Source organism: Lissotriton helveticus, chromosome 11, assembly GCF_964261635.1.
Source record: "Lissotriton helveticus chromosome 11, aLisHel1.1, whole genome shotgun sequence".
NCBI lineage: Eukaryota > Metazoa > Chordata > Amphibia > Caudata > Salamandridae > Lissotriton > Lissotriton helveticus.
In genome coordinates, this window is record NC_136072.1 from 417867260 (window position 1) to 417883284 (window position 16025).

At 45.8% G+C, this 16025-nt stretch overlaps 1 protein-coding gene across 1 annotated transcript in view; it reads right to left on the reverse strand.

Annotated features, from left to right (window-relative positions):
• The window catches only part of PPP2R3A (protein phosphatase 2 regulatory subunit B''alpha), a 1303908-nt gene that overhangs the window by 717903 nt on the left and 569980 nt on the right, over nt 1-16025 (reverse strand). The window lies entirely within an intron of this gene.

Below are 16025 nucleotides of genomic sequence, written 5' to 3' on the forward strand. Positions count from 1 at the left end.
TGAAGGTAGCCCTTGCTTTGCCGATTCTTGCCTCAACGTCGGCGTCTGTGTCACCCTGCTTGTCTATGAAACCACCCAAGTTGGTGATCGCCTCAACCTCTTCCACTGCATCGCCTGCAAGAGTGACTGCAGTTGTGCTGGCTGCATTAGTCTTCAGAATCTTGGTTTTCCCCTGTGGTTGTTGAGGCCAAGTTGTGCATTGTTGGGCTGCTCTTGCATCTGCAGATGGGTATGGGAGAGTAAGGCCAGGTCGCCTATCCAAGTCCATGTCGTCGAGCTGCGTCCAAGGTGTCCATTAGATACCATTTCTTCTCCTTGTTGTGAATGGCTTCATGACTCAGTCTATGGTCAACAAGAACAATGGCGGATTCCGGTCCTCACTTGGAAGGCATTCGTTAGTTGTCCTCTATGGACTATCTTGCATGTCATTCCCTCATAGGAGTTCCTGATGACTCTTACGAGTTTATCTGGCACACCATAGTGGCAGAGGAGTTTTCAAAGGCTCTCTGTCCACACTGTTGAATTATGGGAAGTGTTGTAATCTGGTCTGTTTAGGATCTATCATTGCGGAGGCCAGTTTTCTGGTCTTGCAACTGAGCATATATTTGTTCCTTCATTCTGTTCAGGATTACTCTGTTGTACAATTTGCCTGGGATTGAAGAAGAGTTATCCCTCTGTAGTTTGCGCAGTTACACTAGTTATCTTTCTTGGGGTTCTTGATAAGATATCCTCTTTCCAGATCCTTCAAAACATGGGGTGGAGGAAGTATACTAATGTTTCAATGTCTGCCTTCAGTGCCTCTGCAAGGAATTAGTCAGGCCCTACTGCCTTCCCATTTTTAAGAGGTTGGATGGCTTGCTGTATTTCTTCCTTAGTTGGACTGCTGTAATTGATAGGCAAGTCCTCGTCATCTGGCTGTATGTCTGGTGGAGACTGCCCACAGGCTGGTTCAGAAGTTCTTCAAAGGGCTTCACCCATCTTCGGTGTTGACCTTTGCTACCCATGACTGTCTTCCCAGCTTTGTCATTAACAGGTCTTTCTGGCTTGCTGTAGCTGCCAGTTTGTTTCCTTTTTATGTTGTAGAGTTCTTTCAAGTTTCCATTGCTTGCTGCCTATTGGGCTTTTGTGGCAAGACCATCAATTAATCTGATTGTCTGCTCTTAAGCTTTTCTTTTCTTCTTTGTTGATTTTGGTGTATTCCCCTTGATTTTCCGCTTTTCTGCTCTTGTTAGGCTGGTGTTGATGGCAGCTTTTTTTCCTTTCTCTTTTGGATTTTGCTGAGAATTTTGGTGAGGATCCAATCTGTATGCTGGTTTTTCTGGGGACCCAGTACCTCGTGGCAGGTTGAGGTCACTGTTGCTTTGATCTTCTCCCACTGACTTTCTACTGGGTCTCTGTCGTCATCTAGTTCTTGCAGGATTTAAAACGTGTTACTGAGGGTGACTGACTATTCACTCAGTTTCTGTGCATCTTTGAGGAGGGTGGTGTTATATCACTGGTGTTGGTTACATCCATGCGTTCTTCAGCACTAGCCTAAACATGACAAGGTGATGGTCTGATGCCACGTCTGATCCTCTTATCTCTCACATCCTGCAGGGACCTGTGGAAGATCTTAGCAACACAGACACAGTCGATCTGATTCTCTGTTGAATGATCTGGTGACATCCATGTTCCCTTGTGTATAATTTTGTGTTGGAATACACTACCGCCTATCACCAGACTACTCAGGGCACAGAGATCCGCAAGCCTTTCACCATTCTCTTTCACGTTGTCAAGACATGGTTGCCCGGACTTCTTTGTACCCAGTGTGATGCTTCCAATCATGGCATTGAGGTCCCTCAATAGTATGGTGATGTGTCTCGAGGCATTTCTCCAGGATGGACTGCAGTCTGTTGTAAAACTGTTCTTTTTCCTCTTCTTTGCTGTCATTTTTAGGTGCATAGCACTAGATAATATTCATGTTGATCCTCTTTTTCTTTGTGCGGAAGGTCACTATGATGATTCTGAAACCGTGGGCTTCCCAACCAATCAGAGCTCTGTTGACTGCTGGCTTTAGCATTAGTGCTACTCCCCGAGTGTGAAGGGCATTCTCTTTCAAGTGTCCTGAATACAGCAACATTCCTCCTGGAGCCAGTCTTTTCTGTCCGGACTGTGTCCATCTGATTTTGCTGATGCCAAGCAGAGCAAGGTTGAATTTTTTCATCTTCACTGCCACTTGGGCTGTCTTGATTGTCTCATACAAGATCCACATGGTCCATGCCCCGATGGTGATGGTCTTGGTCGAAAGCAGGTGGATCATCTTTGTGACTTTAGGAGATTTCTGGCTTTCTCTACAAGGCATCATAGCTCTCCATGAAGGAGATTCCTCTCCCCAATGCCAGGATGTCTTTTGGTCAATGGTTCTGTAGCTATTTCTTTTTTTAACATGGTGGGGTAGCTATCCCTACAAATAACCCTCCTCCTCCTTTTGCAACTGGGCTTGGGATGGCATAGTTTCTTTCCTGTCACCTTATTATAAATCTATCCCAGGAAACCCGGCTCAGTAGGTGTCTTTCTAGAAAGCTGTACTGGCTCACAGCTTCTGTAGGGAGTTGTGTGTCCCCACCCATGGACTGTCATATGTATTGAGGAAATTCTCCTGAAAAACCAACTCAGTCTGGTTCTCTGCAGTGGCGGCTGCTCCGCTAAGGTGGAGCAGCATCGCCCCACAATAAAAATTAAATGATAATAACAATGTTATTATAATTTTCTTTTTCACTATTGTTTGGCACTGTAAAGGTACGTCTGGGCTGTGTCAGTCGCAGTGCATGGGGAGGAGTGGAGAGCGCACTCTAAAGTGCGCATGACTGTTTGGCTGCCCGTCTTGGGCTGGCCAAACAGTCATGCGCTTTTTGCATACTCCCACCAGGCTGGTGTGGAACAAGCATAGGCTCACTGGCCCCATCTGAGCGACGAACCACAGTGCTCAGACCAATTACAACGTTGCTGTAATGCAGCATTGTGATTGGCTAGGGGAGCCTGGGTACTTCCTGTGTCGTGAACGAAGAAGATGGAGGAGAGTTGACCGCCAGGAAGGTAAGTGCGTTTTTCTTGATTTTTTCCTCCCTTTTCTTTTTATTAACACCCCCTCCCAGCCACACCACAACTTCCTGGTCTGCCCCGACAACTCACTGTGGGAGCTGGAGACAACTTGACGAGGAGCGGGCCATCATCAAAGGTTAACCTCCCAGCAAAATCCCCTTTCCTATTACATATTACTCAGGAAGCTTCTGTCTACCACTTGTGTTGTTGATTGAATTTTATTCCTGCCACAACTAGGACATTCCAATATCAATAATGGGCCTGTACGAAGAGAAGCATGAGAGCCAGTAGAACAATGGCTTCTAAATGCTTAACCGTCTCTTTACAACTATTGCCCCTTACATAGCAGATCCTCCATTTGCATCCCGGGCATCACATTTCTCAACTGCGCCTTGTTATGCATGATGACTGCACGTATTTACAAGTTATCACTTGTAAACGCGTGCATGACCCCACTGCACCTTGCACTTTAAAGGCGTCTTCATATCATCGAACTTTAAGGTACATCAAACCCTTTACATGGCCCGGTGCATCATAGTAGAGCCTGTGCAGTTCTCTATTAAACCTCTTCACTCTACAGTGGCGTAGAAATGAGTAGATAAAATGGCTGTGTAACCTACAACATAAGAGCTCATTTTAACTACTTCTCACATAAAGGAAGCTATAAATGTGTAGAGTTTATGAACATGTCAACCGCACTATATATTTACGCTGACTCGGAAATCTTTTTCACTGCAACTCACCATTCAACTGTGCTATACCTCAGTATTCCCCGATACTACCTTACACACCGTAACTTGTAACTGCAAAGCAGACTTTCAACCGTGGGTATCCTGGCGTTGAATAAGAGGTTTATTGTTACCCAACTCGATGGTAATTTTGACTTGCCCAAGGGAGGGTGAAAGGCTGCGTGGGCCCACAGGACTTCAATCTTTTTTACCATGGTTCAAACACATCAGGGGTGGCTCTAGGCTCATGGCGGCCCTGGGCAGGGAGTGAAGGTAGGGGGGCCCGGAAGAGGGGGTCCGGGAGGGGCGGAGCGCGGAGGCCAGGGAAGAGGGGGGTGTCAGGGTGTTTGGAAGTGGAACAGAGCCGGAGGCCACCAAATCCCTGCCTGGGGCCGCCACGCAAATATGTATCCATCCTCAGAGGATTATTATATTAAGGATATATATTGGCGTGGCAGACCTTGGGGTTTGGTGGCCCTGTGCAGGTGCACAGCTTGCACATGCCTAAGGCCGCCCCTGAACACATATCGCTGTACTGGATGGACTAGTCCACTAAGCCACCATACCCAGCTGCGCCATGATTGTTACAATGCATCATGGGAAGAGAATTTAAACTTCTCAATTCTCCACATAGGACCTGCGCGCGACTTCACAGGTTTACAGACGCTACAGCTGCACAGTGTGTGCATATTCACAGCATCACAATATCTGCCGTATTCAATATTTATATAAACTCTCAAGTCATTTTAAATTAAAGAGAATGAAAGGATTAGGAGGCCTATATGTTCACATTGAGGGGACTATACATGGGGATAAAGCCAAAATAAATAGATGAGTGCTCTGATGGCTGCTCTAGCTTCATGACCCTTTATCCCACCCTCATCCACCCTCTGACCCCCTGGAGATGGGCCTACGAAGAAAGCAACACGAAAATAATATTTTCGAAGACTGCAGCTCAAGAAGAATGAGGAATGACTCATTTATTTCCTCCTCCGGCACTTCCTTCGACCCTGTCAGAATTTCACCTTATAAGGTTTAGGAAAACAACAGACTTCAAGGGCTGCTCTCACCGGCCAGCCTGTTGTTTCCAAGTGGAAACAAAACCTGTGATACTCTGGCCAGGATCTGTCCTTTTCTTCCTGTTTTCACAACACAGTAGCTTCCAAACAGATATACAAGCCAGTCTGGAAACTATATCGACAGACTGAGCGTCTGTGAGCCCTAGAAAGGTGTCTGCAAAGAAAATATATTTCACACGTCTGATGAGATAATGTTACAGAGACACAGTGCTGGTTCTGTATTTAAAGTCAAGTCGATCAGTTCATAAGAAAGAATTGTTAGGTCTGGCCTATAGACAGCTTTAGCTGTATCCCCAGCCTCCTATTTTCCACAAAAAAAACACAATAAAGGTACAGCCCTCTTCATCCACTGGTCTGATCAAGTATCATTCACAGTTTGCTGGCACCCACCACAGCCTGTAGTATATAGGGCAGTGGGTCAGCCCACTTCAGCTACTGGTTCAATTCACTGTGAATTACATTGTATTGATCATGCGATTCGGCACAACCTCATAACAAGCATTTACAATGCAATGGTCTCCGCATTATTAAAGGTAGAGCTATTGGCATTGCTCATGATATTTCTTTTTTTTTTTAAATCATAAATAAATGGCATTGTCATTTATACTGGCAATAGCTTAATCGCTTGCATATGCGAGACCTACTGCATTAGCACCCACACACAGAGTAAGTAGTAGAGTAGTAGAGTGAGTTGTTGATAGTGAGTAGGAGAGTTATTAGTAAAGAGAGTATTAGAGAGCGAGTAGTAAAAAGTGAGAGTGAGTATTAAATAGTGAGAGTGAGTAGTAAAGAGTTCTAGAGCCACACACATTTACATGCACAGCCACACCCTTGCATATACAAAGTGCATTTTTAGTTTCAGTAGTAAAGAGTGAATAGTATATATAGAGTGACTAATTATGAGTGAGTAATGTTGAGTAGTAGAGGGTGTGTGAGAGAGAGTGTGTGAGAGAGAGTGTGTGAGAGAGAGTGTGTGAGAGAGAGTGAATGTGAGAGTGTGAGTGTGAGAGAGAGAGCGTGTGAGAGACAGAGCGTGTGAGAGACAGAGCGTGTGAGAGAGACAGAGCGTGTGAGAGAGAGAGAGCGTGTGAGAGAGAGCGCGTGAGAGAGAGAGCGTGTGAGAGAGAGAGCGTGTGAGAGAGAGCGTGTGAGAGAGAGCGTGTGAGAGAGAGAGCGTGTGAGAGACAGAGCGTGTGAGAGAGAGAGCGTGTGAGAGAGAGAGCGTGTGAGAGAGAGAGAGAGTGTGAGAGAGAGAGAGAGTGTGTGTGAGAGAGTGTGTGAGAGAGAGTGTGTGTGAGAGAGAGAGTGTGAGAAAGAGTGTGAGAGAGAAAGAGTGTGAAAGAGAGTGTGTGAGAGTGTGTGAGAGAGAGTGTGAGAGAGAGAGAGAGTGAGATTGAGAGAGAGAGAGTGAGATTGAGAGAGAGTGGGAAAGAAAGTGTGTGAGAGTGAGAGAGTGAGAGAGAGTGAGAGAGAGTGTACATGTTTTTCCCCCCACTTTCACAAACAAGACACAAAGAATGTTTCAAGCAGATTGTGCATCCCAGCTTGAAATGGACATCCCCATATTGTAAACGGACCTCTGCTCTTTAACGTGATGGAAAATTGGCTCGGTGTTTAGCTGCGAGATACACAAACACTTTAAGGGCATTTTTTTTCTTTATTTCTAACGTTGGCTGCAGGAAAAGGGACTCACTGCCTAGGGTCATACAAGTTGGTCTATTGGCTGGTTCATCCTAAAACAACTACAACATTCAATGCACTGTTGCAATACCAGTAGGGGAATAGTTATTTTTTTCCACTGCTTGAAGAATATTATATACTGGCAATTTATACAGTTGTGTATACAATCTTATAAAATATGAAACCCTGTGCTATTAGTGAATCATTTGCATTATTCTCAATTTTCCACATTATTTGGAAGCAAAATGGAATGTTGGAACGCAACTGCGTGATAACATCTCACTGGCTTGCAGGAGAAGCTAGAAAACAATTCAGACGTTCCTCACATGGAAATGCATAGCTCCTACTGCAAACTCTCACTAATGCAACAAAATAGCCTTCGACAAATTTGAAGATGTAAACAATGAGACTGAGATGGCAAACAATGTGCAAATCAACTGTTCATGAGGTGTTCAGTAAATCTTAGGGCAGAGGGCCGCTTACAACAGAGCTCAGGGCAGTGTAAGATCTCACAGGTTGTAAGTGAGGTAAGTTATAACAGACGGTCACTATATAGTAATCTCTCTAAAAGAAATCCATTTATCTGTGTTTCCGCTTTCCTCTGGACTCAACACAAAGAATGGATTGCATTGTCTATGTGAACTGCAATGCTGTAGTGGTTCAATGTTCTACAATGTGGGCTAATTCCAAACTTTTCTTACCTCCTCTTTGGTGAAATTGTTATCAGTCCCCAGCAGATACGGGGTTATAAAGCTCTCTCCTGGTCGCAGCTGCGTCATGAAGCCATGGAAACAGAGGTAGTAAGCCAGGAACTTCCAGCGCTTGCTTTCCACATCACGCACTGGCACCTCTGGTGGCGGTGCAAGTGGAGGCTGGGGAGCAGAGTCCTCATTATCTACAGCCATTCTCTGACTGTTCGTTACTCTAAGGCTACAGCGCCCTCCTACTGGGAAGATAAAATATGCATCCATTACCCTTGGACGTGCCTGGCAGGAGTTGCTGTTTAGTACATAACCTGAGTCCAGTAGATGAGATCAAGCTTGCAAGCACCAAACCTGGATACTCCATAACTCCTTGCTAAAGTTGCACAAGCACCATTCGGCGAAAAAGTAATCAAAGATAAAAAAAAAATACCACCAAATAAACACTGTTATACTTAAAACTTCTCAAAAAATCAAGGGTTCTGCAACCAATCAGAGTGTGCCCAACACACAGTCAGACACAGTAGCATCAAAACACACTGCACCTCAGTGCGTCCAAATGGAGATCCTGGTCCAGGCCCATCAACTTCACGTTCCTTCCGTTCAGCTCCCCACTATCAATAAAAGGCCTCCTGAACCAATCCAAAAAGCGTGAAACCTCTAAATTTCATCTTAAAGTAGTGTTCTCACCAAAATGTCTTCTTTCACCTGCTACAACTAATGGAGGAATCCTACATTCCTTACCGCAACCCACAACAAGACTTCTCTGTGTATTACAGGCACAACATTGCACCTTGGATACCGCAATGCCATTACAATCCGACTCTCTGCTAAAACCATCGTTGAATGTGACGGGCTGGGGCCTATGCGGCGCAAATCATCTTTGGACCTTGCTGGTTGGACATCACCCTGATACAGGTTGCCTTGCATCAGTTACAGATCAAACGAAAAATCCCACTTCAAGACACTGCATAGTACCCATGCCACGATCTGGTAGGGTGTAAGTTTACCTTGCCAAAGCCTTGGGCCAATGTAATCACGCTAGAAACCGGAGGTCAGCCTGCCTGCGCCTAGGAGTGAACAGGCTTCATAGCAACTGATATTGGAGGCATCCTAAAACACAAGACTCCTTTGTCTGGAATCCTCTACCCCTCCACTAGCGCAAAGGGAAAATTCCTGCGATTTCGCAGAAACAATCTACGGAAGCCACCATGCTCCAGAGAGGTCATATTCAAATGACTGTAGTTCTAGTGGGCACGCAGAAAAAAACCTATAAATAAAATAATACAAGAGGGGGGGTCAGATCGGCAGGTGAACACGCACACTAAACATTCAACTACACAGAGGGAATCCTCAATAGCACGAGGACAGAGGGAATAAGCACAACACCGCTGGAGAGGGAGGGATGGGTGGGGGCCCGGGGGAGCGACGGAGGAGAGCTGCGGCAGAGGGAGGGGGGGGGAGGCGACATCGCGACACCAGGACCCAGCCGAGACAAGCTGGGATATGAACCTGTGACTATGAGGTTGTACACAGGCCCGCCCCTACAGTGGATGCATCAGACCACTGAGCCACCAGCGCTGCGGGAGACCAACGAGGTGCGCATACGAGGAAGCAAGGGGCCATCAACAAACAGAAGTACGGAAGCATGGCGCAACACAGTACCAGTAATCATAGTAGAAACAGCTGAAACACAACCCAAATCTTGGAGGCAGTGAACATCCAACGTTGGATAATAATAAGAGAGTAATGTGCGTTATGGGGAGGCACAAAAGACACCGTAGTAGCGAAAACGAGGCAACTTCCCAAACGCATTGCAGCCCTGCTCCCGTGGGACAGCAGTAGTAAGCGCAACTCGTGAAAAACAGATTGCAACCGCAGGCAGACAAATTACCGTTGCCTACACTCCTGCCACCAAGTAACAACTCCGCCAGGTGAGCGCCAGCGGTCCCGCTACTAATTCAAAAGGTCACGAATACAACAGATGTTTAATTGTTAGCCAACTCAATCTATTTATCTACCTGTGAAGGATGAACGGCTGAGTGGTCACGATAACCCCATGCCCCAGAGCCCGCTAGAGCCGGGCAGAAATGCCACTAGACGTGGGGGGAGGAGCGGAAATTACAGGTGCCCACCCCGACATAGGGAAAAACAGACGCAATCAACGAGCGGCGGGAACCTGAGTAACGGGAAAAGCAGCCGCAGGCCGAGTCGGGCCAGAGGCCAGAACCGGTCCGCCCCTAAACACAGTATGTAATGACTGGCAGGCAACCTAACACAAATATATGTGTTTTCATATCAAACAAACACGGTTGATAGCCAACCGAGCCTCAAGGCCACAACTGTACATATCAACATTAGAGGGGGCCGGGGATCCTCGTGCTTTCAGGTACAACAGTGACAAACTGGCAGCCGCCCCGGGAGCAGGGCTGGAACCACTCCCCGCCAGAGCACACTGAGACGGGCCGCCAAATGGCATAGCACAAACCCCAGAGCCCGCTATAGCAGGGCATCAAGTCACAAGGTGGGGGTGGGAGCGCTGGGCAGACCACAAGTGCGAGGGCCAGAAGGTGGGGAACCAGTAACTGAGCCCGCTAGAGCTTGTCCCACTTACCTGTAATCTGGAGGAACTGCATCACAGAGCAAAACAAGACAAGAAAAGAGCTGGGCGAAAACGGGAGGCTCCTCCTGGTGCATTCCCGGGTAGAGACGCTGCGGGCCCAGCCGGGAGGACATGCTCAGCACAGAGCTGGTGGCCATGGGGAGTGCAGGCTGTGCGAGCTGCAGGACCGGGTGTGGTGTGGCTGCTGCTTGTGCGCCCTGGCTCCCGCTCCGTACCTGCAATCGTCCTGCCTCTCCTCAGCTGTGGAGACACCTTATGTTCGGCAGGCATGTCGCGGAGCTCCCCTTACTTCCCCAGGGGTGCAAACAGTCGCTCCTTCTCTGCTGATGCGGGGAAAAAAATGGCGGCCTCAAGCTTCGGGAATTTTTCGAATTCGGGGGCGTGTTTTGCTGTCCTGAGTGGCGGACGACGTCACCAGCTAAATAACGCAAAAAATCACGCCCCCGAATCCGAAAAAGACGGAGCTTATTTGGACGGACGGCTCTTTCCTCCAATGGCTGGCCTCTGTTTAGGAAGCCAGCCAATGGAGGACAGACAGTACAGGGAGGTGGGTTCTGAAGGCCTACTAAAAAACATTAATTCTCCGGACCGGAAGCTGTGCTTTGCACAGCTTATAGGTCCCGAGACCTAAAAAGGGGTCGACTTTAGTCCCAGAGGTGGTTGGCCAGCCCCTGCTCTCTTTCTGCTTCCTTTTCAAGTTTTCTTTTTTTAATTTATTTTTGCAATGGGCCATTCACTTTTTTTCCTCGAACATGCACCCTACCTTTAGATGGCAAATAGGCAATAAACGTTTCTTCAACAGTATTCATGCACTTCCGAACGATGGTTTACATTTTGTTTTGCAGATTTGTTGGAGGACAGATGCAAGTTTTACAAACTTTACATTTCCTTTTCCAAGTCCAAGAGCTAGCAAACATTTTCTCCTCGCTGCTCAAGAACCCAAAGGGTAAACATCTTTTACAACGCAACTTTTACCACGCAGTGCTGTTACAACACAGGTTTTACTACGCATACCATTACAACGCATTACACTGGGGGGGCGCTCTAGGATAGGGAATAAGTTTAATTTACTATCCAACACCTTCCCTAGTGTCCACGGGGACTGACTGGAGTTGGAATAGTAAATTAAACTATTCACTATTCAGCACCCCCAAGTGTAATGCGTTGTAATGGTATGCGTAGTAAAACCTGCGTTGTAACAGCATGCGTGGTAAAAACATGCGTTGTAACGTCATACATTCACCCAAAGCATTCTGTAAGCCAGTCAGCAGTGGACAAAAGTTATTAGAGGCGCCCTAAAATTTGTTTGCTCCACCACCAGACGCGGCCCGTGCAGGTAAGATCGGAGGGGCGGGGTGGCGGGGTGAGGGGGGATTTCAACAGACGACGACGAGGGAAAATTAATTCCAAACTAAATTCGATGTGGAGACAATATATTTGGCTTGGCCACAATGGCAGGCCCTTTATGCTCAATGCTTCTGAATATAGTACATCTTTTTGTGAGCTATGTAAAGGGGATGGCGTAGGGTATTCCTCAAGTTTCATATGCCATTGTGAAGTACTGATTATGTAGTGCTGTTGGGCTCAACTGTACTTCCACTTCTCTGAGATGGCATACTGTGCTCATTGGCAAAAAGTGCTGGCCCTAGTGCAGTGGGTACAATGCCCTCTGGAAGGTGTTTCTTGGCCAAGGCATATCATATCTTGATGCAAAGGCTAACCCTTTGTAAAATAGTGAACTTGGGGCCAGATGTATCAAGATACACTTTTGCGATTCTCAAATAGCGATTTTTAAGGAATAGCTATTTGAGAATTGCAAAATGGTATGTATGTAGAAATTCGCTATTTTTTAGTGATTTCTTAAAATTCCTTAATTGCGATTAGCAAATTGCTAATCGCAATTAAGGATTAATTTCCCATTCATTTCTATGGGCCAGGAGACCCATAGGAATGAATGTGAAATTATTCTCAATTTGCGATTCGCAATTTGCTAATCACAAATTGAGAATAATTTCAAGGGTGCAAGGGTGTCCAGAGGACACCCTGTTGCACCCCTGAAATAAGCATGGGTGCACATGTGGTGCACATACATGCCCTAAGGGCATGTATGTGCATCAGATGGCACTTTGAAAAATGCCAAAATGGGCATTTTTCAAGAAATTCGCAAATTACCACCAACTTGAAGTTGGTGGTAATTTGCGATTCCTTAGGGACAATTAGCAATTTCTTTTTGCATCATATATTGCATTTAAGGAATCGCAAATTTTGCGATTCCTTAAATGTAATCGCAAAATAAGGAATCGCAAATTTGCGATTCCTTATTTTGCACTGAAATTTGCTACATACATACCATTTTGCTCAAATGAGTTCGCAAACGCGTTTCGGCGTTTGCGAACCCATTTGAACTTCATATATCTGGCCCTTGGTCATCGCCTTGCCTTGCTTGGCTCTGACAAATAGCTAGTCATCCACTCTGTCCTATTGAGTGTGGTCCATGTAGTAGACGATTGCATACCTGGATACAGTCTTCTCAGTCTCTCCTCCACTTTGGTGAGATGAGTGGGGAGAGGAAAGAAAGCTGAAAGAGTGATACTTTAGGCCACATGAAAGGCCACAACTATGTTAGCAAGAAAAATAGGCAGCTACTCACGACCACCTTCCTCAGGTAAGAAACTCAATGCTGGGCTAACTGAGAACACTTGTAGTTCCCCAACCCAACTGCATAAGTTATTGCAACTAATAATAATATCTTCAAAATAGGAAGTCGAACTGAATAATTGAGAGGGGTTGGCCTAACGGCTAAGGCGCTCGACCTCGGAAACTTGGTTCGAGTCTCGGTAACGACGCCAAAAACCCCCTGTGATTCTGGGCAAATCACTTAATCTCCCCGTGCCTAAAATGTAACGTAACTGGTGCTATGTAAAGCGCTCTGATAACTGATTCGGTTCGGTTCTAGTTCGCGCTATATAAAACTCTGCAAAAAAATAAATAAATAAATAAATAAATAAATAAATAACTGTGCATCGGCTCAAAGAGAGAGCATCTGAAAAGATAACACAAGATTCAAATCGCACTGAGGAACAATGAATGGAGTGGGAGGAAAAAAGGTAGAGTAAGCCTCTTAGGCTGATCAGGGAGGCACACGTAAGCCGACTGAGCAAGCAGGTAAATCTTGAGTGTATCTACTGCTGGAATTCCCCATAGAATCATTCAGTGGGAAAAGTATCGACCAAACACTTTGCACCATTCTCTCGCACACATGGGCATCAAGACCATCAATAAACCAGCCGTGCACACAGTAGCTTGTCCTTGGAGAGAGCTGAATAGACACACCACCTTGCGGTTTGAAGGGTTCATCTACCAGTTCAAGTCAGGGTGAACTAAATGGTAAATCCACTCCTGAGCCGAGAGACTGCTGTGTCGTTGAAGTCAATGCCATCAAAGACACCATTGCAGGGATTATAGGATGCGGAACCAGCAGAAAGCAGGATGCCATGAGGCAGAGCAGAAACGAGACTTGTAGGAACAGAAGATGCGCTTCAGTAAGAAATCTTGGAATCATGTCCTGAATATCAATGACCCTCTGAGGTGAAGGAAATAACAATGCATGGTTGTCTAGTACTGCACATGTGAAGGTCAACCTGGCTGAGCATTGATGGTAAAGCCTACAAGCCTGTTATCCAAATTTGAAAATACATGGATTCCTCCAATCCTGCTCAGTGATGCCATCACACCTGGCAGCACTTTGAGAAGGCACGATGTGCGTCTGTCAGCATAATCCCTAAAACTTTGAGCTTCTAGTGCTAAATTTATTGACTTATCATTGGTACTTACAAAAAGATGTAGGGCTATCTTGTGGAAGTCCCCTTTCACTCCGTGGAGAGGAGACTGGTTGCGAGATCTGATCTAATGCTATGTGCACAGGAAGCAGGAACAGGAGATGTGCATACCGGGATGGATACTTGGACAAGCTAAAAGCAAAGTCTGATGAAATGCCACCCTGAAAGGGTAATGGGGATCGTAGTCTGGCCTTAAGGAGGGGCGGGGGATTATGGTTCTTGCCTCAATGAGGAAAAGTGTACCCATGAAAGTAAATGCTTATGGTGGAGTAATGGGGTGGATCAGTACTGTATGCTGAAACCCTTACTGAAGCATCCTTCTTTTGTTTGTTGTTCCTCCCTCACCATCCGCCCCCCCTGCTCCTTTCCTCCTACGAAACTATCACTGTTCACTTCCAATGGGCAATTGTTTACTATGGCAAGACTGGAATTGATGACCAAGTTATAAACGATTATGATATGTATAATGGTTGACTGCTAGTTGAACTGAAATGTAATGCGACAATGTGTGTATATACACAAGCATGGTGGTTGTCGAAAGTGATGGTGACAGAGTAATCACTGGGGTCATTCCAATATTTGATCATTTCACTCAATGTTTTGGTGGTGATTGTGGATATTTGTAATAATGAGTCCGTTACTTTGAAAATTCAATAAAAACATTTTTTTAATTAACTTCTAGTGCTGGTGATACTACAATGAACCTCCGGCAACTTCTGGAAGCAAGGAGAATTGGAAAGTGGAAGTAGGTGTCCAGGAGTGCCAATCAATCTCCCACACTCTTGGCCATCAGCGCATAGCTAAGTGGCAGCACTTTGAACTTGTCCTGCCAAGTTCAGAAAGTGGTAATCAAGGATGAGTCTTAGATCCACATCCTTCTTGGGGAACAAGACGTACATGGAGGAAACTCCAGAGCCCCGTTCTCCCAGAGGTGTGAAATCTATGGCCACTTCAACATGACAAGGCCGGAATAAAGATGTGAGCTGAGAGCAAATCTTGGTTGAGGGAGAATGGTTCAGAGAGTGGTTGTTCTATTGAATATCGACACCAACAATATTGAGATACACGAATATCAAAGACAGAACATTGAGGGGCAAAATAGTGAAAGATAGGTGTATATAGAAAAGTATAGATTTACAATTCCTAACTTTGCATCTACCTTACATATACATACATACAAGTCGAGTTAGGTATAGAAAATGTACACTTACCTGTAAATATTTTTTTTCGATATCTGGTCCTCGATATTCTATCCCACCAATACTGTGAGTTTGCTATTCATGTTGCCCACCCAAGAGGGAGGGGCCGGAAAGGTGAGGCAAGACTCTTGCAGACCAGATAGTGACCCGTCAGTCAGCCGTGTCAGACTTCAAATTGGTGGAAAAGTGGAAAACCCTCCCCCACCACGTGAAGGTTGAAATCTATGTGGGGACGCAGAGAAGCTTTGAGATCTGGCATAGGACAGATCTAGCACAGGGCAGAGATTACTGGATCTGCTATTGCTGTTAATCATGGTAACCTTTTGATCCACAATTCATCAAAAGGAGCACCGATGAGGTGTCTGGTATGCTGAGAGTGCTGTCTCTGCTGAGATTGCTGGGTTTCGTGGGTAGGTCGTGAAGGCAGGAGCCAATCTTTTTACCAGAGTGCAGCTAACCATCTAAGGGCATGGCCATAACAGTGACTTGGACGTCTCTTAAAATGCAGGCGGATCACATCCTTGCATGTCTGAGTAGGTTGATGACCGTGTCCGTGGCTCGTGTCACGGTATCCAGAGACTCTAGGACACAATTCAGAATGTGTTTTGGGGCATCCAAGCAATTACTCACCTATTCGGAAAAGGGCTTCTGCATGAGTTCTAATAGGCTTATCAGTTTGACCAATTCCTACTAGGCATGTGTATAGCGGCCAAAGAGGCTTGTGTAATACGTCGTACAATGAATGAGACTAACTGACACGAAAACATTCTACCTCATGGCATTCAGGTTTTTAAATTGCCCGTTGTGAAGAGGCATAGGATACGCATTAGGGTTCAGTTTAGGATACCAACCTCCCCTAAGATAGATGTGAGGACCAGAATTTGGGGTTACTTGGAGGCTGCCTATGGCGTCCAGCAATTTGTCTTTGGACTGCTGGGTCCAAGACAGATTCCACTTGTTAAACCGAAGCAAAGCCCCCACACCTGAAGAAGTACAATCCAAGATTTCTTTCAAAATATCTGAAATTAAGTGCCTCAGAGGGCAAACTCAGTTCTAGAGTTTCTGCAGATTTACTCACCACAATAGTAGAGGACA